We start from the raw sequence: 27,327 nt of genomic DNA, 5'->3' as shown, positions 1-27,327 counted from the left end.
TATGAATCATGAAATTCTTCTAGATAAGCTTACATATTGTGGTATGAGTGGGACAGTGCACAAATGGTTTAATTCACATTTAATTGGAAGAACACAGAAAGTTGAAATTAACACTACAGACAGTCAACGAAAATCAGCACATGCCTAAAACTGGGGAGATATTAAGAATGGTCTCACACAGGGTTCATCTTGGATCCCTTGTTGTTCTTAACACATATTAACAACTTGTCGATCTATATTGATGAGGATGCAAAGCTAGTTCTTTTTCTGATGATACAATTATAATAATCACACCCAACATACAAGAACTATCTACGGAAATTGTAAATAATAAATGGACTCTCACTAAATTTTGGAAAACACAGTATATAGAGTTCTGTGCAGTAAATGGCGTAAAACCATTGATAAATATAAACTTTGAACGGAAGTCTGTCGCTAAGGCAGTATATTTAAAATTTCTGGGTGCGTGCATTGATAAGAAATTGAAATGGAAGAAACACATCGATGATATGCTGAAATGGTTAGGCTCAGCTACTTATGCTATTAGGGTTATTGCAAATTTTGGTGGTAAACACATCAGTAAATTAGCCTACTGTGCCTATTTTCAGTCACTGCTTTGATATGGCACCATATTTTGGGACAATTCGTCATTAAGAGAGAAAGTATTCATTGCACAAAAGAGTGTAATCAGAATAATAGCTGGAGACCACCGAAGATCACCTTGTAGACTTTTTTTAAGCAACTTGGGATGTTCACAGTGCCTTCGCAATAAATATATTCACTTATAAAATTTGTTATTAATAACCCATCCCAATTCAAAAATAACACTGAAGTGCATAGCTACAACACTAAAAGAAAGGATGATATTCACTATTCTCGATTAAATCTCACTTTGGCACAGAAAGGAATGAATTATGCTGTCATAAAAATCTTTGGGTGTTTGCCAAATAGCACTAGAAGTCTAACAGATATCAACCAACACTGGAAAGCAAATTAGAAAGATTTTTGAATGACAGCTCCTTCTACTCAATAGATAAATTTTTAGATATGAAGTAGTAACTGTAAGTAAAATTAATTAATTATTTTGTATAAAGAAAACTTATGTTAAAGGGACACATTTCACATCACTACAAAATGCCATATTCATGATCTATGGAGCAACTATTAATGTATGTAAGTATGTATGTAAAAGCAATGGCCGCTGTGTGCTGCAAGAGTAGGGGGCAGGGAACCAGAGTACATTCGAATCTACACTCGCAGGCAACAATGAGGCGTCGCTCGCCATAGCGGCTAAGCTTTTCAACCTGTAACTTCGTTAATATTTCCTATCAGGAGGATGGAAAGACACTTACCAGCCGTTCGATATACGATCATATGATGAAGAAATCCTTACTTACAGGCGTCTGGGCCTTTTGCCTCTACACTGACGAAAATAAGCTGGTATTTTTAGTTTCCTATTTTATAATAAATTTTCCTTATTACCAGGTAATAATCAACTAATATTGAACCTGAATGGTATTGAATTGCTGCCTCAGTGCATGAAATCCGAATGTTAAACAATTAATAGTCATGACTTTGTTTGAAGGTATAGTTTTAGCTCAGTTAGTGTAAGTTTTAATTGTTGTATAGAACGTTAGCTGTTTTGATGAGTTGTTTCATCTTTATGTAAATAACATTGGCTGATTTCAAAACTAATGGCAATGTGTGATGTGTTACATTTGTATTACATTCTGTGTAGAGATATGTAACAATTTGCGTGCGTAAAGATAAATCATCGACTGAAATCATTTCACAATACTTGTTAAGAGATAGAACTGCACTATGTGTGAAGCATTGTTCCAGGAGATAAAACAGCTGTGTACTGGTAACTGTTGTTACTTCCAAATGCGAAATTTTCGTGTCTCAAGCTATCCAATGGTTCTAATAACACTGAGTGAGATGGCAATTAACTTTCTAGGTGTTCAAATTATGGCACAGGAAGTAGTTTCTGACTGACTCTCAGGTGGAGTATGACTTGTGTTCTTCACATATATCTAGCCCTTACGCTGACATGTGATCATTTGTTTTCTGAGAAGTGGATTACTAGTACCCATTTGAAAGGCCTTTTAATATGTTTTGAGTCTATTTCATTTATAGTGACATTATGCAAACGGATTCTGTTTCCTTTATGACTCGTTAATGTCTTTTGGCTCCTTGGTCCTGCAGTAATTAAAGTTAAGCAATGTGTTACTGTGAATTTTGTAACAAATTATTGTCTTTAGCTTTTCTTTTCATGACCAAGTCTAAGTGTAAGGCAATGTCGAACTTGCATAACTTATGACTGCTGTATCACAAACTTACTCATACTCTCACGTTTTCCTGTAAGTGGCAGAAATTTGCCACAACTAATTATCTCACTTATTATCATTTAGTTTTCATGACTTGAATCTTATCATTTCCCTATGCCCTAGCTGCTGATGCTTAACACTATGACTTGTAATTATTATTTAACAAGACACAACTAGTAGCATAAAAGTGCACAAATATTTTTTTGTTTTAGTGGAACAACATGCATCTCTGTTGGACTCAATTCTGTCCGGCTAACACAGTTTACAGATAAAAAGAAATAGTTAAATGATTCGCATCTTTCCTATCCTATTTTGATACATTCCTATTGTAACATTACATGAGTGTGTCCTATATAGTCGGATCTACTTTGCGTCACGTGAGTGTAGGGGAGTCGAAACCAGTAGTGACCCATGACGTCATATCAACTTGAGATTTTTTTATATGTAATTCATTTCTAAATGTTATTGATTATTTACAGAGTAAAGAATTTAATTATGTACAACATTTAATAGGTAATGAGTTTTAATGAGATAGTTACAAATATGTTTTGACATAGCAAATCACCTTGTTGCATTACGCATGATATGTTTTCTCTTTGTAAGGAAAAAAACTTCTGTGTTGCTCGAGTGCGCGATCAAGTAGCCGTCGAGTGCGGATCTGCTGTAACTTTCATGAATGGGCATAGAATTGTTAATTTACAACCCGCAGTTGATTTACAAATTATTCCAGGGAACCAAAGCCCGACTTTGGTGCAAACAAATCGCGCGCGAATTCTCAAATATCGGCGCGGAGTTCAAGATACGCGCCTGGATATCGAGCGTTATCGTCGCGTGTGTGATTCAGTAACATTAACGGCAATTTACGGACATTAACTTGATAATAACTATCAAAGACTTATATGAGCGGCACAGTAACCGTCTTGATGCTTAAAGTAAGCGAGAAGCGGTTTACTGTCGGGATACGACAAATATTAATTATTGCATAGTCAGCTTGTTGATACGTTGCTTAGCAACTCATAAACGGACAGTGATAGAATTATTGAAACGATCTTTTAAGTATTAATGACCACTACACATATATTAGGAACTAATTTCTCTAACTGTGAGTGACTTCTGGTTCAGATGATTTTTTTTAGCTAATTGGTATTAATAAACTTCTTTCGAGGTTGAAACTTCATCAATGCTGTCAGGCTCATTCAGTTTAGTAGAACGATAGATAGTACTTGCTACGCTACTTTTTATAGTTTTAAAAGAAAAGACACATACCTGTTTTTCTTTTGAGAAATGTTCGTACTTCAGTCATCAGTCTTCTCAACCCAGAGGCACGAGTGATACTCCCTCACAGCACTACGATATCGTGAACCACCACACACATGTGGCCGCTTCTCACTACATTCCTGCATTGAAAACCCTGATATATAGCCGCGGTATGCAGAAGGAAGAAAGAAGAGGAAAGATCAGCGAAAGAAACGGAGCATAGAGAGAAGGGGAGGTCACGCTATCACCACATCTTTCTCATTTAGTCACTGGACTTCAAGGCATAGGGATGCTTGTTTCTTACAGCATAACGAGGATATGCTGGTAACAACCTATCTTTCTTCTTTTTATGCTTTCTCATGCTGACACATTTATCCATCGGTGCGACTTTAGGGATAGAAAAGGGCGGTGAAGCTTGAGGATGCACAGCTGGGCTGTGATACCACTGTAGTCAATCAAAGTGTTGTAGTACGATAAGGAAAGTGATCTTCAGCACTCACCAAGGGGGTGATGCGCAATAGAGGGTAGAAGCCCTTGTACCAAGGAGTGAACCTCTTAATTCGTCTCTTTTTTACCATGGGATTTTTGAGCAATACCAAATCACTCGGTTTATACAAAGGGTGTGTAGAGCTTTTGTTACTATGTTCTAGCTGTTTTTGCGTGGCTTTGAAATTACTGTGTTTAACTTGGTACCATATGGTTCTGAGACGGCGGGCTGGCCTTTTCACTTCGCCTATATTGACGTCAGGAAGCAATTTGTCAATTTCAAAAGGTGAATTCATTGGTCTCCCATAGACTGCATCGTATGGGGGATATCCCTTTGCCTCATGGATACGACTACTATACGCTGAGGGGCAAATCCTACGTATCTGTCTCAATCTAACTGGATCTTGCCTACGTTATATGGTAGCATTCGCAGTTTTGTGCATCCTCTCCAGGTACCCTTTGGCTTAAGGATGAACGGGCATAGCTCGCCAATTTCTTATTCATAGCATTTTGCAAACCTGTACGAACATGAAATATGAACCATGGTCAGTAAGTACTGCGAGTATTGCGTCGGGGCTGCCGAACGGCAAGACCGAGTGATCGACAAACACGCATGCGGCCGTTTCTGCGGTCATATCCGCAAGTGGTACTAATTTTAGGTACCTGGAAAAGTGCCCAAGGATTGACAGTATATATTTATTACTTTGATTACTTTGGGAAAAGGAGTCTAGAGATCTAAGGCCACATTTTGAAGTGGTCTTGTGGCTTATGGCAATGTCTGTGAAGAAATTTTGGTTCTTGGGCGAAGCGTTCCAAAAGGCAGACAATTTTGTGTACACTTCCGAACCTTCATTTGTCAGCCTCTCAACCAGAATCGTGAGGCTATTCTAGCATTTCTGGCTCGTCACTCATTATGGCAAGTCTGTAAGCTGTATGACATTGTGCCATAACGTTCTGTTGCAATTCTTTAGGTATTACTATACTGTTGCCCAGTGGAGTTTTGTGGTACAGTATACCGAATTCTGTAACAAAATCTCGGATTTTAGCATACTGATGGGATTCTACATCTCTCTCCTGTACCTCTTTCAATTCATCGATTGAAACATCATCTGTTTGAACAACTCTAACCATTCTGCTTAGTCTGTTGGCGTTGCTGTGCAGGCAGTCAGTCTCACACTGAACTGTGTAATTTTATTCTGATAATTTTAATGCCCATCTAATCAAGTGACTACTGGATCCTTTAACTTAACATCTGTACTAAAGCAGCTTGGTCTGCAACTACAGTGAACTGACGTCCATACAGGTAACACTTAAAGTAATTTACTCCAAACATCAGAGCTAGCAACTCCTTCTTGCTAGTACTGCAATAAATTTTTCCCGAGTTTATTTGTCTGGAGTCGTAACCAATTAGTCTTTCCTCACCATTCTGTTCCTGACTAAAACAGCTCAGACAGCGTAGTCTGATGCGCCAGTCGAAAGAGTGAAAGGCTTTTCAAAGTCTGGATTTGTTAGTAAAGGTGAACTAGTCAAAATTTCTTTAATTTTTCTCATTGCTGCCTCGCACTCATTTCTCCCCTCAAATACTGCATCTTTGTTTAGTAATTTTGTTAATGGTTTTGCTGTTATAGTATAATCTGCACAAAATGCCTATAGTAGTTGGCCAAACTAAGAAAGATTGTAAACCTTTAACATTTCTTGGGATTGGAAAATTATCCACTGCTTCAGTTAGCCTATGGTCTGGCTTAACTCCATCTGAACTACTGACATGCCCCAGGTACTGAACCTGTGACTGTGCAAAAGAACAATCCTCTAATTTTAAACTCATGTGTGCACTTTGCAATCTGGACAATATATTTCCTAGTCTTTTAGGATGTACTTCAATTGTTTTGCAAAAATTACGATGTCGTTGAGGTACACAAGACAAAAAGAAGGCTTTTCACCTCTCAATAACAAGCTGACAATTTTTTGAAAAGTGGCAGGCGCATTTCTTAGACCAAAAGGCATGCGCAAAAAGTTCATACAGTCCAGTCTGAACACGAAAGCAGTTTTAGGTCTATTGTGTGGTGCAATCGAAATTTGATGGCATCCAGAACGCATTTCCAGGGTGGTAAATTATTTGCAGGTTCCTAGACTGTCTAAGGTCTCGTCGTTCTGTGGCAGAGGGGAAATATCTGATGTGGTAACCTCATGTACCACTCTTATACCGACACATAGACATCAGGTTTGTCTGCACTGATTGATTTCTTGGGCACAATAACAACTGGACTGGTCCACAGGCTTGAAGGTGGTTGAATTATCCCTGGAGCCAATTGCTGCTGAATCGCATCTTCAGCAAGAGACTGTAATTGATAGGGTAAACGATACAGCTTCTGCACAATTGGTCTAGCATCTCCGATAGGAATTTCGTGTTGTACAAGGTCAATTGCTGGCAAATATTACCTTTCCTCGAATAAGCGCGCATATTCCTCTAAAACTGGATACAAAATATTTTGCTCTCACTCTAGCAAATCTGCACCTATTTTGCGGACATCGATCTTTCTCGTATCCAACAGTATGACACTTCTGGCAGCAGGGAGTCCTACACCACTCGGCTGTATGATTGGGTTTCCCTCACCTTTGACAGTTAGTGTCATTTACAAACATACATTGTATGTCCCCTGTGCATGCAGAAGTGGACACAAACTGCCCTGCTTCCTCACGCAACAAGGCTAGGAGGACCGCTTCATGCAGCTGAGGTGGGGAGGTCACATTAACTTGAACACCGACATGTGGATCAATTCCATCTATAAACACATCTATAGCCCCTACCTCAGCATCCTCTTGTAACACCTCATTTCGGATTGCATCAGTGCCAAGAATGTAGGTTTTGCAAGATACTATGTGAATGCAGTTCTTCGCCTGGCTTTTGCCTCAAAGTGGACAACTAGTCGCTGTAATATCTGGTCCCACATTTATCTGAAAATCTCTCTGTCAATCTCTTTGCCAATACTTTAAATCTCCTCACATTTCGGAGTGTGTCAACAGACTCCACACAGATGTGAGCATCTCCTGCTAATTTAAATTTCGTTACAAATAGTAATAAGTCATCATTCCAACCACAAAAACGACTCATTTCATGGATATGCTGCAAAAATAAGTGCACATTTCCATCAGATTTTCCTATGAATGTGAGGATAAAAGCAACTGCTAGAAAAGTATTGACATTATCTAACATGTGTTTATGAGGTTCTGACTTAGGGGCTCATGAAGAGCCTAGGTTTGCCGGATTTACGGCGGAATTGCTTGCTGGTTACAGCATTTAGCCATTGCTGTAGCTCTTAACTTCTGGAATGTCAGAGTTTCAATTTGCTGCCATAATAAATAAGGTGATTAGGCTCAACATTATATGAAGCTGCGGCTGGCTCTGACCATTCAGCTGGCTGGTGGGGGTGCAAGCCAGGCATGATTACGAAATTAGTGGGAGAGGTCCCATAATTTGAAATACAATGACAATATAAGAAATTGGTCTTGCACTATGCCACATGGCGAGGTTAGTTGGGCAACAAGTGCGCAGAATCCTGCGTCAGATCTCGGCTTTGTGTCGGTGTCACAGTGGCGTCGGTGATCAGAATGACGGTATCAGCGTCGCTGACGGTATAGCGTCAGCGGTCGAATGAGGCAGCATCAGGGGTAGCTATGAGATGCAGCTGCCATGTTACAGTACCCAGCGGAATCGCATGGTGTGACACAGCCCCCAGCAACTCTACAACTGGTGGTGGCTTGCACCAGTGAGAGACATGGTGTAGCAGCATGGTGCGCTTGCATGCTTGATTGGGCAGACAGAGCTTAACACGTTGTCGGATGCGCCAGAAGGCACATGTTGTGAAAAACAGCGTAAACAACTAAGCAGCCCACAACAACAATCCTCTAGTCTTCACTGTAGTTGTCAGTGCATAGCATCAGCATGAAAGTATCAATTCAGATCAAATGTTGGGAAAGATGGCACTCTCAGACACCAGTTTGTACATGGTCAGAATGGTATGAGGAATTCAGGTGAGCATCCAGGTGGCTTTTCCTACACGTAAAATGAGAAGTGCTAGGATACAGAGAAAATGGGTTTTATGCCCAAGAACTACCACTACTACGGCCATGGAGTGTATCGCACTTCATCCAGAAAGTGCATTTTGCCCTCAATAGGAAGGACTGGTAGATATGTCCAGAGGGTCAAGAAGCTGGCAGGCAAGAGAGCGAGCTGCTGTTTCGGCCGCTATCTCGCCAACCCTCTTGCATATCTCACATGATGGCACACAGTCCTCCCATTGGCGGGTATGTGGCAGAAAGGTGGTGTCTCTCACTCAGTGTAACAGTGTGGGAGCCTGGCACAAGTACTGTGGATAGTTTATGTAACTGCTCACGCCAGTGCTTGAGGCTAAGTTAATGATGGAAATATAACACAACAATAATTTTTACCATTATTACTCATTACCATGTACAAAGATTCAGTCGTATTTTGCGCTAATGATGTGCTGGAGCTTGGATCGAAATGCGGTTGGCATCCAGCACATGACTGTGTTTAATGTGCAACTGCCGAAAGTTTCATTGTTGTATGTCTGTTAGTTTTTGTTCAGCGCTGTGCTGAGTAGAACATTGTGGCACATAGCTAGCAAAGCTGAAGGAACAACGCATCTGCATTACATTTTGCGTGAAGCTCAAGAAAAGCTTGACAGAGATATACCAAATTATGCAGGAAGTTTCGTACGTCTTGTTCATCACCCTTGTGAAGTGTTTGTACAAACGAATGTTTTGATTTTTTGTGAATATTGCTGAAAAATTGATGGTATCACTTAGACTAGCCTATATTCTTCAACTTTCTGTCGTGACATTTTATAGAATATCACCAGTGCAACATCGCAGTTCATGTTTTAATTTGTTGAAAGTATTTCATACTTCTGTTACAATCATACAAATATGGTACCTTCATTTTCTGGGCTTTTTTATCATTACATATGTCATCTTTAGTTTTAATCAAATGGTCTGTTCAAAAAATTCCGGAATTCTGTCCACAAAATTTTTCTATCATTACCTTTTACTTATTGTGCATGGTCTCCTTCGGAATACCTCCTCCACAAGAGACACACCGCTACCAAGGCCGTTTCCACTTACAGAAGCAGTCTTGGTACACCTCTTGCTGGATCACGCGAAGCGTCGTCTGCGATTATTTTTATCTCGTCTATCGTTGCAAATCTTCGTCCTTTCAAGGGGGTTTTCAACTTTCAAAATAAAAATGTCCGGAGGGGCCAGGCCTGGAGACTACAGAGGATGAGGCAGCATGGTGATTTCGTTAAAAGCTCTGCACAGATTGTGAGGCGAAGGTCGCTCTGCTCTTGACGCATGAGCTTTGGGACGAACTTGGCGACAACACGATGCATCGTGCCACGATTTCATGACATGATATAACTGAAATGTTACATTCTTCTGAAATCTCTTGGACAGTCAGTCTTCGACTGGCAAGCACAATTTCGTTGATGTTCCTGACATGAGCGTCGACGGTAGATGTCGAAGGGCGTCCTGAAAGAGGGTCAGCTTTAACTTCCGCCTAGTATTTTTAAACCGATGAACTATTCATAACACCCAGTACTGCTTAAGTACTCATCACAGTTCCACACAACTTCTTCCTGTTTTCTCGATTGATCTGTGTTCAGTTTTTCAAGGCCTATCCACTGTGTCAACTTATAACTAAATCTGAGGGGAGTGCGATGGGGAGGTTCCCTTGTAAGAAGTAATATGTTCTGGTAGTTTTTCCTCATACAACATCTGTTCTTCACCTCTTCGTTAATTTGACTTTATATCAACTATTTCATCAAGTTACAGTTTTGGAATTTTTCCCACTAATTCTTCATCTACCTCGTTTTCTTCCCCTTATAACAAACAACAAAGCAAACTTAACTACACTGCAATACCGGCTATGTGGCCCACATTGCCTGCCATATTATATAGTTCCAAAATTTTGTCGAGAAAGATAATTACAGTAAAATGGCAGATATGTGTAACAGAATTGATGTTAGAGCGGGTATTTGTTTTTCTATTTTGAGAGGATCTTTGAACTGAAGGATAATTACTTAAACAGATTGCTGTACTTTGGATTGCCGCAGGCGTACGTCGTCTGCTGACATATGTAGGATGGGGGTAGTTTTGTTGTTATTTTTTTATCGTCCAAGTATTGCCAGCTCATGAAGCTTGCTGTTGATAGAAATATGCTCCGATAACTTAGAAGGTATGTTATGTTTTCTATGCAAAACAACTTATCGCAGGAAAGTAAGTCATGATCACAGTGTTTCATTACTTGTTTCACGCAGGTGTTACTACATTTTTAGATGTATACATTGTTGCAGGGCTTCATATGTAAGCGCAAAAATTCAGTATATATAATGAAATATCATACTTAAAGTTTGCCGAATACGAGGTAACTGGTTCAGCGCTGTAATATGATGTACGAGGAATGATAAGAAAAGCTTGACATTTCCAAGCAGATGTCTGAAAGTGACAAATGTGAATTAAAGAACACCATAGTTTCAGTCAATAAAAGTCGTCTGGGTTTAGGAACGCGGTCCCAAACCCAGAGGAATTTTATTGACTGTGACAACGGCCGCGGAGGCTTACGTTTACCCAACACTGTAGTTTGTAAGTATGACCTGAGCGAATGTAACACCTTTAAGCAGCGTTAATGAAGTATAATAAAAATGAATGTTGTTGAATACTTTGATTACTTACCAGTATCCACCTTATAGTTTTTGAATTGTTAGTTATTATTTCATAAAAATAAATTTAAACTAACGCAGAAATAACGTAGAGAGATAAGCGCGCAATGAAGAGAAATTATCAAATAATTTTGAGAAACTTTTACTTACATTGTGTTTGGCTGGAGTTTCATCACTTTGATTAATTTGACTGCCAGTGTGTTTTTGTTGGTACTTGCTAACAGTAGATACCCCATGTGTTTTGGTTTTACTTGTTGTAATCTGGCAACAGTGTTGCGAGTTGTGGTCTTCCCAGGAACAGGTCTTCCCCTGAACAGCATTACCATGTACCTGACACTGCCTGAACCAACCTGGGGTATGATTACCATGGCCTCCTCCTGGATTACGTTTTCTTCGACATTTAACATACGACATGAATGTGCACTCGGCCCTTTTTCATGTGGGTAAAATGTGGCCAAATCGATACATCAGGATGTGCAGCATTTGCCACGTGGAAAGAATCTGACATCTTTAATTTTTGGAATGATGACAAATCACAGTATGGTTCTTTAAATAAGACCACTGGCAATTTCCTTATTATCCTTGTCAAACTTGTCTGGTGTACTGGCTGTAAAGATTGCAACCAGTTATACATAGTTATATTTTGCATAGTTTTATTAAATTATCTGTCAACAGATATTTTGGACTTTTTCACAGTGCCGGGTGCCTTAGAATATCTATATTTGTCATAGAGCATGTTTTAGATACTCTGACAACTAGTCTTGACTTGTTTCACACATTACAGCAGTCCATTTTTGTGTTGATTAGATTAGATTCAGTTTCCGTTTCATAGACCCAAAAAATGAGATGATTCCCGTGGGTGTGAAACATGTCGGAAAGTATAACATAAAACATTTGAATATAATACTTGCTACCCTGATCATTTGTCTGGAGATTGTCGAAATAGATGAATACAACGTGGTAAACTGGAACAGCTAATATTTACAGAATTAATGTGCTGTCAGAATGAAACATTGCTATGCACTATTAATACATTTATCATACACAAAATACCTAATCTTGACTGTTGTGACCAAGTGCTGTCAAAACTGAAATCAGACATTTTTACTTAAGCTGGCTTAACAGTCTCTGTTAAGATATTCATTTATAGAGTAGAAGGAGTTGTGTATCAAAAAGTTTTTCAAACTCTGTTTAAACCGTGCTTTATCTGAAACCAAGTTTTTAATGGTTACTGGCAGTTTTTAAAAATGTGTGTTCCTGAATATTGGACCCCTTGTTGGAGCAAGATAGGTGATTCTTGCCTTATAGACCCTGTACTCTTTCTAAACTGCAAATTTGAATTTAAACTCTGAGTTCTATTGCTGCCTGCAAATCAGTGCTGACAGCAAATTTGTTTCCTTTAGAGATTGCAGTCAGGTTGTATTCCTAGCAAAAAATGCTACATGTCCAAAATTGAAGATGCAGAGCCACCTAGTGTCATCAGTATGGAATTAGCATTATTATTTGTTCATACAGGCATCCTTTTACATTGACATATATGGTACATCATCTTAAACAAGGAAACAGAGCTCAGGAAATATCTACCAGAATATGAGCAATTTTGGAATAAAAATGACTACTCACAGAATACATGTTGTGCCATCATTGTGAGACAAAATATTATGAAAACATTACCACCTTCTCGGCAGAGGGAGGTTAGGGAAGGTAGCTGGCAGCTCGCACTGAGGCAGCAGACATGTGGGATAGGAATGTGAGAGGGAGGGGCAGCATATGTATGAGCACAGGAACCAATTAGTTCGGGTGGTGCATGGAGAGGGAGCCAGAACAAAACAAGGGGACCCTGTTGCTTAGAGGATGTGGGTGCAGTGGTTTAGTGGAGATTGAGGGCCAGGAGGATGACGGTAGTGAAGAATGTAGCGCTAGGATAACTCCCGTGAAAAGCTGCTGCTGGGGAAGGACCCAGTTGATATGGGTTGTAAAGTACCGATCGAACTCAAGTGTATTGTGCTTAGCAGTGTTTTCTGTCACTGGGTAGTCAACTCTGTTTTTGCTAACAGTTAGGTGGTGGCTATTCACTCTGATGGGTAGCTGGTTGGTGGTCAAGCACACACAAAATGCTATGCAGGTGCTTTTACTGGTGACCCTGCCACTGATGGTATAGTATAAGCGTATCACAGAACTAAAATGGGATGTGCCAGGTGAGTGAATCAGGTAGCCTGGGTCTACCACAGTGATATGAACCCTGTGGCAAGGGTTTGGGAGTGAGAATGGGATAGATTTGGACCAGAATCTTGTTTAGATTGGGTGGGCAGTAGAATATCACTTTAGGAGTGGTATCCCTCATATCTGAGCATGCAGATGGTTAATCAAAGTCCTTCCAAAGAACGGGGTTCAGTTGCTTCTGCATACTGGACAAGGGAATTCTTGTCACCGCAGATACACTGTCCGTGGGTAGACAGGCTGTATGGGAGTGATTTTTAATGTGGAAGGGATGACAACTGTCAAAATGCTGTTAGTGTTGGTGGTTAATCAGCTTGATATGCCCAGAGGCATTCATGGAATCATCATAGAAGTGGAGGTCAACATCCAGGAAGGTGGCATGTTGGGCTGTGGAGTACCAAGTGATGTGGATCACAGAGAAGGTGTTGAGACTGTGGAAGAATGAGGATAGGGTTTCTTGCCCTTGGCCCTGGCTCCCTATCATAAAGATATCTTCTATGAACCTGTGCCAGATGGGGGGTGTGGTGTTTTGGGAGGCTTGGAATGTTTCCTCTGTAAGATATATGAACAGATTTGCTTATGAGGATGCCATGTGGGCACCCATGACTATGTTGTGGGTTTATTTATATATCTGCTCCTTAAATGAAAAGTAGATGTTTGTGAGGACATAATTGATTAGATGTATAATGGATGAAGTTGTGGATTAGGAAACTTAAGGACATCGGAAGAGGTAGTGTTCGATAGTAGCAAAGCAATGGGTATGCGGTACGTTCATATATTGGGTGATGGCATCAACAGTTACGAGTGGGGATGCAGGTGGTAATGGGGTGAAAGTGGTTGAGAGTGGTGAAGGAAGTGGTTTGTATCTTTGATATGAGAGGGTAGCTAAGAGCAATCGGTTGGAGGCATTGGTGGATAAGAGTGGAAATTGTTTTCAGTGGAAGCACAGTAACCAGCTACAATTGGGCATCCAGAAATGTTTGGTTTACAGAGTTTGGTTAGAATGATGAAGGTGGGTGTGTGGGTATCATTGGGGTGAGAAGGGAGATGGAGTTAGGGGAAAGATTCTGGAATGAACCTAAGGATTTGCATGGGGATTGGAGATTATGTTGGACTTCTGAGATAGGTTCACTATGCAAGAGCTTTTAAGTATAAGAGTTAGACAATTAGCAGAAGATTTTTACAACCCAAACCCACAACCATATTCCTTATGCATCTAATCAGTTACTTACTCACACACAATTACTTTTCCTTTGAGAGAGAAAATATACGGGGTGTAACTAAATTCCTTTACAGACTTCGAGGATAGGTTCCTTAAACAAGGAAAAAATGTCTAATAAACAATATGTATGTTTAGAGCTATGAGCACTTGTTCGTCTTTGGTATTGTGAAACACCTCTCTTCTACTGCAAGCTCTTTGCTTTCCATATTTTGGCAGGAGGTAGTGTTGTTGTTGTTGTTGTTGTTGTTGTGGTCTTCAGCCCTGAGACTGGTTTGATGCAGCTCTCCATGCTACTCTATCCTGTGCAAGCTTCTTCATCTCCCAGTACCTACTGCAACCTACATCTTTCTGAATCTGCTTAGTATATTCATCTCTTGGTCTCCCCCTACGATTTTTACCCTCCACGCTGCCCTCCAATACTAAATTGGTGATCCCTTGATGCCTCAGAACATGTCCTACCAACCGATCCCTTCTTCTGGTCAAGTTGTGCCATAAACTTCTCTTCTCCCCAATCCTATTCAATACTTCCTCATTAGTTATGTGATCTACTCATCTAATCTTCAGCATTCTTCTGTAGCACCACATTTCGAAAGCTTCTATTCTCTTCTTGTCCAAACTATTTATTGTCCATGTTTCACTTCCATACATGGCTACACTCCATACAAATACTTTCAGAAATGACTTCCTGACACTTAAATCTATACTCAATGTTAAAAAATTACTCTTCTTCAGAAACGCTTTCCTTGCCATTGCCAGTCTACATTTTATATCCTCTCTACTTCGACCATATTGAGTTATTTTGCTTCCCAAAATAACAAAACTCATTTACTACTTTAAGCGTCACAGCACCATCACCCGACTTAATTCGACTACATTCCATTATCCTCGTTTTGCTTTTGTTGATGTTCATCTTATATCCTCCCTTCAAGACACTATCCATTCCGTTCAACTGCTCTTCCAAGTCCTTTGCTGTCTCTGACAGAATTACAATGTCATCGGCGAACCTCAACGTTTTTATTTCTTCTCCATGGATTTTAATACCTACTCCGAATTTTTCTTTTGTTTCCTTTACTGCTTGCTCAATATACAGATTGAATAGCATTGGGGAGAGGCTACAACCCTGTCTTACTCCCTTCCCAACCACTGCTTCTCTTTCATGCCTCTCGATTCTTATAACTGCCATCTGGTTTCTATACAAATTGTAAATAGCCTTTCGCTCCCTGTATTTTACCCCTGCCACCTTTAGAATTTGAACGAGAGTATTCCAGTCAACATTGTCAAAAGCTTTCTCTAAGTCTACAAATGCTAGGAACGTAGGTTTGCCTTTCCTTAATCTTTCTTCTAAGATAAGTCGTAAGGTCAGTATTGCCTCACGTGTTCCAGTATTTTTACGGAATCCAAACTGATCTTCCCCGAGGTCGGCTTCTACTAGTTTTTCCATTCGGCTGTAAAGAATTCGTGTTAGTATTTTGCAGCTGTGGCTTATTAAACTGATTGTTCGGTAATTTTCACATCTGTCCACACCTGCTTTCTTTGGGATTGGAATTATTATATTCTTCTTGAAGTCTGAGGGTATTTCGCCTGTTTCATACATCTTGCTCACCAGATGGTAGAGTTTTGTCAGGACTGGCTCTCCCAAGGCCGTCAGTAGTTCTAATGGAATGTTGTCTACTCCCGGGGCCTTGTTTCGACTCAGGTCTTTCAGTGCTCTGTCAAACTCTTCATGCAGTATCGTATCTCCCATTTCATCTTCATCTACATCCTCTTCCATTTCCATAATATTGCCCTCAAGTGCATCGCCCTTGTATAGACCCTCTATATACTCCTTCCACCTTTCTGCTTTCCCTTCTTTGCTTAGAACTGGGTTTCCATTTGAGCTCTTGATGTTCATACAAGTGGTTCTCTTATCTCCAAAGGTCTCTTTAATTTTCCTGTAGGCAGTATCTATCTTACCCCTAGTGAGATAAGCCTCCACATCCTTACATTTGTCCTCTAGCCATGCCTGCTTAGCCATTTTGCACTTCCTGTCGATCTCATTTTTGAGACGTTTGTATTCCTTTTTGCCTGCTTCACTTACTGCATTTTTGTATTTTCTCCTTTCATCAATTAAATTCAATATTTCTTCTGTTACCCAAGGATTTCTACTAGCCCTCTTCTTTTTACCTACTTGAACCTCTGCTGCCTTCACTACTTCATCCCTCAAAGCTACCCATTCTTCTTCTACTGTATTTCTTTCCCCCATTCCTGTCAATTGTTCCCTTATGCTCTCCCTGAAACTTTCTACAACCTCTGGTTCTTTCAGTTTATCCAGGTCCCATCTCCTTAAATTCCCACCTTTTTGCAGTTTCTTCAGTTTTAATCTACAGGTAGTGTAGAGAAAAAAAAGAAGGTCCAATAAATGTGGGCTCTACAATTGATGTGTTAAGAGCTGTGAGCACTTGCTCTGTAGAAGAGACATGTTTCACAATAGCGGAGGAGGATAACTGGTCCAAGCTCATAAAGTGAGCATGTTAGAGCTCATGTTTACTGGGCATTTTTTTCTTGTTTTAGCCCATACTACTCCCTCGCAAAATATGAAAGCAAAGAGTTTGCTTTAGAAGAGATGTGTTTCACAGTATGAAAGATGACCAAGCACGTGTGTGTGTGTGTGTGTGTGTGTGTGTGTGTGTGTGAGGCAACTGTCCTCAAAACCAAACAAGCTCATGGCACAGCGACATGTACTTATGTTGCAACCTCCTATGCCAATCTGTTTAAAGGCCATCTAGAAGGAACCTTCTTCACCTCCCAAAATGCCAAACACTATGTCCAATTCAGGTTCTTTGATAATATTTTCACAATCTGTAGTCAGGGCCACGAAACATCCCTACAACACATCCCTCATTTTCTTGCAGCCTCAACACCTTCTATTCGACCTGGTTCTCCATAGCCCAGCATGTCACCTTTGTGAATGTTGATCTCCACCTGAGTGAAGGCTCCATCCATACCTCTGTCCATATCAAGCACACTAACGTCTAACAGTACCTGTATATTGACAGCTGTCTCTTCTTCCACACCAGAAAATTATTCTCATATAGCCTGGACACGAGTAGGCAGCATATATGCTGTGACGAGTATTCTATCACCCAGTATGCTGAAGAAATCGCAAAGGCCTTCACAGACAGGTGCTAACCCCTAACCTAGTCTGCAAACAGATTTACCACACCATATCCTCACACACGCTTAAATCTTCCACCACCCCGCTAGAACAAGCTGCAAAGGAGCACCCCCTAGTCACCCAATGTAATACCAGACTGGAGCAACTGAACCATGTCCTTTTCCAGGGATTTGATTACCTATCAGCATGGCTGGAAATGAGGGACATCCTACCCACAATCCTTCCCACCACTCCTAAAATGATATTCTGACACTCAGCCAATCTTCACATCATCCTGGTCCATCCCTATTGCACACTCACTCTCAACCTTGTGCAACAGAATTCATATCACTGTGAACTGATTCACTCAGCAATCAGTGGCTAGGCCACCTGTAAAAGCAACCACATAATATACCAGCTCTGCTGCAATTTCTGCACAGCTGCTTATGCGTGCATAACCACCAATTGTCGCCACCAAATTGTGGTTAAGAACAGAGTTGAGCATCTAGTGCTGAAACCTGCTGCTGAGTGCAATACGCCATTAGTTCAATGCCAGCTTCACAACCCGTGCCATCTGAATCCTTCTCCCAGCCCAACTTTCTGAACTTTGCAACTACGGAAGTTATTCTTATAACACATCCTTCACTCCCATAATCTACCTAACCTCAGCCTCCACTAACCCACCATGCACACACCCTCTAACAGCAGCATTCCCTTAATCTGTCCTGCCACCCTCTTACAATCTATGTCTCCATGTTATTATCCTTGTGTGCTGCACCAACTCACTGACTCAGTTGCCTGTGCATCTGCTGTCTTTCCTCCCACACACGTGCTGCCACCAGTTACCACTTCCCAGTCCATGTCCCCCTTTCATCCCACTACCTGCCTCTCTCTCTCTCTCTCTCTCTCTCTCTCTCTCTCTCTCTCTCTCTCTCTTTCTCTCTTTCTCCCTCCCTCCCTCCCTCCCTCCCCAGGGAGCTCGCTCTCATTTGTGAGTATATGCTTGACCACCACAAGGTCCCAGCCCTTCCAATGCTACTTCCCTTTGCATGCTGCAAGTCTATCCTTCTATTATTGTTTTTTTTTTCTCTGTACCTTTCCATTGGATGGTCTTCTCGGTGATGATTGTACTTAGATCTGGTTCCCTGGCTCTATTATGGGAAGAGGAAGAAGCCAGACATCTGGGTGTGAAAGACTTTACCCAATACCTTGCATGTAATGAATACCTGGTATGTAACAAAACCAAACAAAACCATCATTTTTTGTTGAAAAAATTGATGACAAATTTGGGGAAGTTGAGTCTTTGGGAAAAATTTGAAATGGTCCATTATTAATTAAAGCTTTATCTGTGTGGTTTTCAGGCGTGTGATCATTTAGGTGACATGGCTGTGACCATTACCCTACATAAAACTTTAAACAAGGTCCAAGAAATCCAGAGAGATCTTACATTCCACAGATGAGGAACTCCTGACTGATCTCCAGCCACAAGGCATACATGTTATCATGCATGCTCAAGAAAGTGCCAAAAGATAATCATACGGATACAGACACCTTTATTTTAGGCTTTGAAGGAAATGTCCTCCTGGAGAAAGTTAGACTCATGGTGTACAGGTACAAAATGAAATTGTGTGTTCCACTGTCTATGATGTGTTCAGATGCTTACACTTAGGATATAAGTCATCCCATTCCATGGCGGGACCAGAATGTGAAATATATGGACACTCACTCCATGAAGGTAGTCCTCATGAACATCTACCTCTGTTTGTCAACTGCGTGGAGCACCTTCTTCAGCATTCACCAGATTGATCAGTTATTAAGAAAGAACAGAAGATCCAGGAATACAAATCTGGTTACTTGTCTTATACTAAGGCATGGAATAAAACCGTCAGTGGGCCCAGGGGGTTACTTGGCCATTGATTTATCAATTCGCAGCCCAGGACTTCTCCCATCTATCCACTGAAGAGCACATGACGACCTGTGTGGTAGTGACCACTTCCACATCTTCCTGTCACTGCCCCGGCATCAGGCCCACAGACGCCTGCCCAGATGGGCTTTAAACGAGGCGGACTGGGAAACTTTCACCTCTGCTGTCACCGTTGAATCTCCCCCACATGATAACATCAATGTGATGGTTGAGCAGGGGACTACTACCATTGTTTCTGTGGGAGGAAACTCGATCCTTTGCTCTTTAGGGTGCCCCTGGTGTAAGGCCTGTGTTCGCCAACTTGTCAAACGACGGGAGCAGGAGTGTTGGGAGAGATACATCTCAACCGTTGGGTGCCTTCCCAAGGTCGGACAAATATAAAAAGGGTTTTCAGGTACTAGACCCCAACAGGTGTTATGATAAATAGCGTATTATCTACCAACGCAAATGCGATTGCCGAGGACTTTGCTGAGCACTATGCTCGAGCCTCTGCGTCGGAGAATTACCCCCCCCCCCTCCCTCCCCCCCCCCCCAGCCTTTCACACTCTCAAATGGTGGCTGTAAGAGAAAGTTATCTCGTTCACTACATGCTACAGTGAATCCTATAACACTCCATTTACAGAGTGGGAGCTTCTCATTACCCTTGTACAGTACATTGCCCCGACACAGCTCCTAGGCCAGATCGGATTCACAGCCAGATGATTAAACATCTCTCATCTGACTACAAGCTACATATCCTCATCATCTTCAACCGGATCTGGTGCGATGGTGTCATTCCATCGCAGTGGTGGGTGAGCACCATCATTCTGGTGCTCAAACATGGTAAAAACCCACTTGATGTGGATAGCTATCAGCCCATCAGCCTCACCAATGTTCTTTGTAAGCTGCTGGAACGTATGGTGTGTCCTGGAGTCAAGTGGCCTGATGGCTGCATGTCAAGGCAGCTTCCACCAGGGTTGCTCTACCACTGATAATCTTGTGTTCCTTGAGTCAGCCATCCAAACAACCTTTTCCAGGCGCCAACACCTAATTTCCATCTTTTTTTTTATTTACAAAAAGTGTATAACACGACCTAGCAACATCGTATTCTTGCCGCATTATACGAGTGGGGTTTCCGTGGTCCACTCCCGATTTTATCCAAAATTTCCTGTCGCTTCATAGTTTCCGTGTCCAAGTTGGTGCCCCCCGTAGGACAATGAGGTCCCGCAGGGCTCTGTATTGAGTGTATCTCTATTTTTAGGGGCCATTAAATGGTCTAGCAGCAGCTGTAGGGCCGTCCGTCTCACCTTATATATATATGCAGAAGACCTCTGTGTTTCGTACTGCTCCACCAGTACTGGTATTGCTGAGCGACTCCTACAGGGAGCCGTCCACAAGGCGCAGTCATGGGCTCTATCCCATGGTGTCCAGTTTTCGGCCGCAAAGTCGTGTGTTATGCACTTCTGTCAGTGGCATACCGTTCATCCGGAACCAGAACTTTACCTTAATGACGATCCACTCACTCTAGTGCAGACATATCAATTCTTAGGACTGGTTTTTGACGTTGTATTGACTTGGCTACCTCACCTTTGTCAGCTTAAACGGGAGTGCTGGCAGCACCTCAATGCCTTTCGCTGCCTGAGCAACACCAACTAGGGTGCAGATTGCTCTACGCTGCAGCAGCTCTACAGAGCCCAAACTTGCTGACAGGCTGGCCAAACAGGCTATGCGGAAACTGCTCCTGAAGATGGGCATCTCTGAAACTGACCTGTGCTCTGTCTTGCACTACAAGGTTTTTCAGCTTTGGGAGATGGAGTGACATAACAGTATGCACAACAAACTGTGTGTCATTAAGGAGACTGCGAATGTGTGGAAGTCTTCCCTGTGGGCTTCTCGCTGGGAATCGGTTGTCCTTTGTCGGCTCTGCATTGGCTGTACGTGGCTCACATGTGGTTACCTCCTCCGTTGCGAGGACCCACCTCAGTGTTGGTATGGCTCTCGAATGACAGTTGTCCACCTCTTGCTGGACTGCTCACTTCTAATTGCTCTGCAGTGGACTTTTAACTTTCCCGTCACCCTACCTTCGGTGTTGCGCGACAATGCCTCAATAGCAGATTTAGTTTTGTGTGTTATTTTTGAGAGTGGGTTTTACCATTTGATCTGAGTTGCAGCGCATGTCTGTTGTCCCTCTGTGTCCTCCACCCTAGGGCTTTTAGGCTGGAGGTTTAAATGTGTTGCAGAGTGGCTGGCTTTTCCTTTTTTATTCTCATGGTCAGCGAGCCATGGTAAACTGCTTTCTTTTTTTTAATCTCCTCTCCCTGTTTCTTGTGTCTCTCTGTGGTTTTCTTGTCTGTTTTGTCCATTGTAGTGTTTGTTGTCCTTCTGCTGTTCTTGTGGTTCTTCCTTTCTCCTGTTATTGTGCCACATGTCTTCTTTGTTTTCTTCTTTCCCTTGGGTAATTGTTCTACTGGAAACAAGGGACTGATGAACTCGCAGTTTGGTCCCTTTCCCCCCCTTTTAAACCAACCATGGAAGAAATATGATCACCTACATGCTGTGGATATGATGATCAATTATGCTAACATCACTACCATCACGTCTATCTTTCCCCAATCAGATCTCCCATCACTCTCTTCTCCCGTGGTTCCCACAATAGCTTCTTTGGAACCACTTCCAAACCCAGCCGTAGATGTCTATTGGTAACGGGGCTCCCTCTCGGTATCCCTCTCCATGGCAAAACCCAGACCTGAGGCCTGTTGCCAAACTGGCTGAAGGAGCCACAGCCTGTGGATCCCAGGCTGTCCACTATTCAGCTGTCTCCAAGCTCAATGCGAATAGCCCATTGAATTACTCTTGCCCACCGCCATTGCCGCCGCCACCATAATAACAACAACAACAACAACAACAATAACAATAATTATGAGAATCAGAATAAGACTCTGCCAGTGCCCCTGGTGGTGCCAGAACCCCCCATGCAGTTGGACTCTGAGACAATAATTGTGAATGTGGTTGCATCCCACTGGAAACAGGCAGTGATCCTCTGGCATGATCAGAGACCTCCTGGCCTCTTCATGCCTAACGTGGCCAATGGTCACGTGGTCATGCATTGGAATTGCAGAACGTCAACACCTTTCTTCTTCTTCTTCTTCTTCTGGGGTTTTTATTGCTCTCCAAGAAATGCACTTCACTGATGATTATTCTCCAATGCTTCATCCCTGTTGTGCATTCTGTTGGAACTGTGCTGGTCCCAAGAAGGCATCTGGAGGGGTCTGTACTTTCGTCTCTACATTGTTGTCAGTGAATGGATTCCCCTTTGTACCGCATTGGGACAATAGCGTGTTGGTTTAAATGACCTCAGTGATCACCCTTTGCAATGTTTACCTACCCCCAGGCAGGCCACTGAATTGATCACATTAACCCTTCCCCCCATTTTCTCCTGCTTGAAGACTTCAACAGACACCACCCCTGTGGTGGAGTACCATTCATCTGGTAGGGGCCTTATAATTGACCAGCCTCTCACAAACCACGATTTTGTGCCTCCTCAATGGTGGTTCTCCTATGCATTTCATTGCTGCCCATGGCATGTTTTCAGCTGTTGATCTAATGACCTCTTCCTGTAAGTCTGTAACTTGGCTACATTGGTACTACATTATGATCTTTTTAACAGTGAACACTTTTCCTGTGATCCTGTCATTTCCTTGCCACTGCCAGACTGACTGACTACCTTGTTGGGCACTTCATGGAGCCAACTGGCTTTTATCTGTCTCTGCTGTTACATTTGCTGCCTCTCTGTCAGACTGTATTGATGAAGCCTAACATTGTGAAGCCTAATGCAGGATTGGCTCAGGTGACTTTTAACATAGGGGGGGGTTATGTAGGGATTTTACAAAAGAGGATCAGGTAGTGATTGTGGGTGGGGCTGGTAATAGTATTGATAGGGATGGGGAGTATGACATAGATGGTGACCTGGAAAAGATAGCCACTCAGACTGGCAACACGAATGTGCATTTTGTGGAACTGTTTCAGCGTCACGATCGGCCTCATCTTAATACAGCTGTCAGGCATAATAACATGAGACTTGGGGGTGCGCTAATGACAGAAGGCATGAGTCACATTTCAGTGGTGTCGGTGGAGTCTGTCAGCAGGACGGGTTTCACTAGACATGGCCTGCACCTCAACAGGTATGGAAAGGGGAGGTTGGCAAAGCTTATAGGTGACAGCATAGGTGGGGGTGGTGGGATCACTCATGGGAAAATTCCGGTAGTTGTGGGTGTTAGAGCTGTACCTTTTTTAGATTGAAGTCAGCTGACAGGTATTCCTGCTTAAGGGAAGTCTCTCTAACAAAGACACCACTTTCGACAAAGCTTAGGTATCCGATAAATGAGGGAATTAGTATATTTCATCAAAACATACAAGGCATTAGAGATAAAGTTAGTGAACTACTTATAGATGTTGACTCTGAAATTATTGGTATATCTGAACACTTCTTAAATAAGGAGATAATTCAGAGGCTTCCTTTACCAGGATACAGGTTGGCTGGCAGCTTTTCTAGGAGCTCTTTGCGGTGTGGGGGAATAGCCATGTATGTGAAAAATGGTATCCCATTTGAGTCAGTTGATGTTTCAAAGTACTGCACTGAAAAGGTGTTTGAATGTTGTGCAGGTGTGGTTAAATTTAGTGGAGCTAAACTTCTTACTGTGTTATTTATAGATCCCCAGACTCCGATTTCACAACGTTTTTGCTAAAGCTAGAGGAGGTTCTTGGTTCACTTTATAGGAAATACAAAAAGTTAGTTATATGTGGTGACTTCAATATAAATTGTATAAGTGATTGTGCAAGGAAAAGGATGCTGGTAGACCTCCTTAATTCATATAATCTTATGCAAACGGTATTCTTTCCAACGAGAGTGCAAGGGAACAGTAGAACAACCATAGACAGTATTTTTGTTCATTCGTCATTACTAGAAGGGCATTCTGTTAGCAAAATGGTGAATGGCCTTTCAGATCATGATGCACAAATTTTAAGTCTAAAAGATTTTTGTGCTGCAACACAGGTTAAATATAGTTACCAACTTTTTAGGAAAGCTGATCCAGTTGCTGTAGAGACTTTTGTAAACCTTATCAAGGAACAAGAGTGGCAAGATGTTTATAGCATGGATACAGTAGACGATAAATATAATGCTTTTCTCAAGACTTTTCTCATGCTCTTTGAAAGTTGCCTTCCGTTAGAACGTTCAAAACAGGGTACTAGCACAAACAGGCAGCCTGGGTGGCTGACTAGAGGGATAAGAATATCTTTTAGAACAAAGTGGCAATTATATCAAAACGCTAGAAACAGTCACAATCTAAATGCAGTAGCCCATTACAAACAGTATTGTAAGGTGCTTAAAAAAGTTATTAGGAAGGCAAAAAGTATGTGGTATGCAGATAGAATAGCTAAGTCTCAGGATAAAATTAAAACCATATGGTCAGTCGTAAAGGAAGTGGCTGGTCTGCAGAGACAGGTCGAGGACATAGAATCAGTGTGTAGTGGGAATGTCCGTGTTACTGATAAGTCGCTTATATGTATAGTATTTAATAATCACTTTCTGAATATAGCAGGTGAACTAAATAGAAACCTAGTCCCAACACATATAGTGCTCGTAGAAAAAAGTGTTCCGAGACTGTTACCTGAAATGCTCCTCCATGATACTGACAAGAGGGAGATTGAGTTAATAATTAAATCACTAAAGACCAAGAACTCTCATGGATATGATGGGGTATCTAGCAGAATACTGAAGTATTGTTCCATGTATGTTAGCCCAGTACTTAGCCATATCTGTAACTTTTCCTTTAGGAGTGGGTCACTTTCCTGACTGATTAAAGTACTCGGTAGTGAAGCCACTTTATAAAAAGGGAGACAGGGATAATGTTGATAATTATAGACCTATTTCTATGCCATCGGTGTTTGCTAAAGTTATCGAGAGGGTTGTATATACAAGGTTACTGCAGCATTTAAATTCACATAATTTGCTGTCAAATGTACAGTTTGGTTTTAGAAATGGCTTAACAACTGAAAATGCTATAGTCTCTTTTCTCTGTGAGGTTTTGGACACATTAAATAAAAGGTTGCGAACGTTAGGTGTTTTCTTTGATTTAACGAAGGCTTTTGACTGTGTTGACCACAAAATATTACTGCAGAAGTTGGAACGTTATGGAGTAAGGGGAGTAGCTTACAATTGGTTCGCCTCTTACTTTAAGAACAGAAAGCAGAAGGTAATTCTCCGCAATATTGAGAGTGGTGATGATGTTCAGTCCAAATGGGGCACTGTTAAATGGGGCGTTCCCCAAGGATCGGTGCTGGGGCCACTGCTGTTTCTTATTTATATAAATGATATGCCTTCTAGTATTACAGGTGATTCAAAAATATTTCTGTTTGCTGATGACACCAGCTTGGTAGTGAAGGATCTTGTGTGTAATATTGAAACATTATCAAATAATGTAGTTCATGAAATAAGTTCATGGCTTGTGGAAAATAATTTGATGCTAAATCACAGTAAGACTCAGTTTTTACAGTTTCTAACTCACAATTCAATAAGAACTGATATTTTAATCAGACAGAATGGGCATGTTATAAGTGAGACCGAACAGTTCAAGTTCCTAGGCGTACGGATAGATAGTAAGCTGTTGTGGAAAGCCCATGTTCAGGATCTTGTTCAGAAACTAAATGCCGCTTTATTTACCATTAGAACAGTATCTGAAATAAGTGACATTTCAACACGAAAAGTAGTCTACTTCGCATATTTTCATACGCTTATGTCATATGGTATTATTTTTTGGGGTAATTCTTCTGATTCAAAAACGGTATTTTTGGCTCAAAAACGGGCTGTTCGAGCTATGTGTGGTGTAAGTTCGAGAACCTCTTGTCGACCCCTATTCAATAGTCTGGGAATTCTGACATTGCCCTCACAGTATATATTTTCTTTAATGTCGTTTGCTGTTAGCAATATTAGCTTATTCCCAAGAGTTAGCAGCTTTCACTCAGTTAATACTAGGCAGAAATCAAATCTGCATGTGGAATGCACTTCCTTGACTCTTGTGCAGAAAGGAGTGCAGTATTCTGCTGCATCCATTTTCAATAAGCTACCACAAGAACTCAAAAATCTTAGCAGTAGCCCAAACTCTTTTAAGTCTAAACTTAAGAGTTTCCTCATGGCTCACTCCTTCTATTCTGTCGAGGAGCTCCTGGAAGAGCTAAAAAATTAAGCTAATTCCAGTGTTACATTCTTGATTTCTTTATTTAAACTAATGACGTGTCGCCTGAAAATGTTTCTTATATTTCATTTTATCTGTTTCTACAATCATGTTATAATTTCATGTATTGACTCGTTCCATGACCATGGAGACATCTCCTTAATGTGGTCCCACGGAACAATAAGTAAATAAAATAAAAAAAAAGTTGTGCAGTATATCTCAGACATGATCATCCATGCCATTGGAACTGCCATTCTGTTTTCTACTGGAGTCCCCATCCCCACCATTGACCGGTGCCATGGTGGACCAGAGAAACTGCAGTAGCTGTTCCAGATCGCTAATGAGGCATGCAATGATTTTGCAGACCAATCTTATCACTTTCAGATGACTTCATGCTAAGGCTCGCAGTTTGATCAAAAAGAAGTAATGCTGAGAGAGCTATGTTTCCTCCCTTTTGATGTATATCTCTTCATCTCAGGTGTGGGCCAAGCTCCGTAGTCTTATTGCCTGCCAACATTCAACAGCTATTCCAGGTCTTGTCCGACAGGGTGGTCTTTGTACCAATTCATCAGTTCATGCAGAACACCTTGCGACCCACTTTGTGATGGCATTGGCATTCTCTTCATGTCTGGCCACCCCTTTGTGTTTGACTCCCCTCCAGCTTGAATCCAATAATGAACCCTTTACAGATTGGGAACTGCTTCATGCTCTTGTCTCATCCCACAGCACAGCTCCAGCCCCTGATTTAATTTGCAGTCAGATGATCCATCACGTGAATGTTCCCCAGAGGCAAAATCTTCTCAGGGTTTT

At 41.5% G+C, this 27,327-nt stretch overlaps 1 protein-coding gene across 4 annotated transcripts in view; it reads left to right on the top strand.

The window, feature by feature from the left end:
* Nucleotides 1-10,110: 10,110 nt before the first annotated feature.
* LOC126162874 (monocyte to macrophage differentiation factor 2) overlaps nucleotides 10,111-27,327 on the top strand; it is a 172,337-nt gene continuing 155,120 nt past the window's right edge. Inside the window, exon 1 of one of the 4 annotated variants that reach the window (XM_049919660.1) lies at nucleotides 10,111-10,323. The gene's annotated coding sequence lies outside the window, so the exon portion shown is untranslated. Of the gene's footprint in view, nucleotides 10,324-10,430; nucleotides 10,452-10,545; nucleotides 10,731-27,327 lie in introns of those variants that run through there. The other 3 variants (XM_049919658.1, XM_049919661.1, XM_049919659.1) reach the window with 3 other exon arrangements.

Source organism: Schistocerca cancellata, chromosome 2 (genome assembly GCF_023864275.1).
Source record: "Schistocerca cancellata isolate TAMUIC-IGC-003103 chromosome 2, iqSchCanc2.1, whole genome shotgun sequence".
NCBI classification, from domain to species: Eukaryota; Metazoa; Arthropoda; class Insecta; order Orthoptera; family Acrididae; genus Schistocerca; species Schistocerca cancellata.
This window is presented reverse-complemented; position numbering and strand designations above follow the sequence as displayed.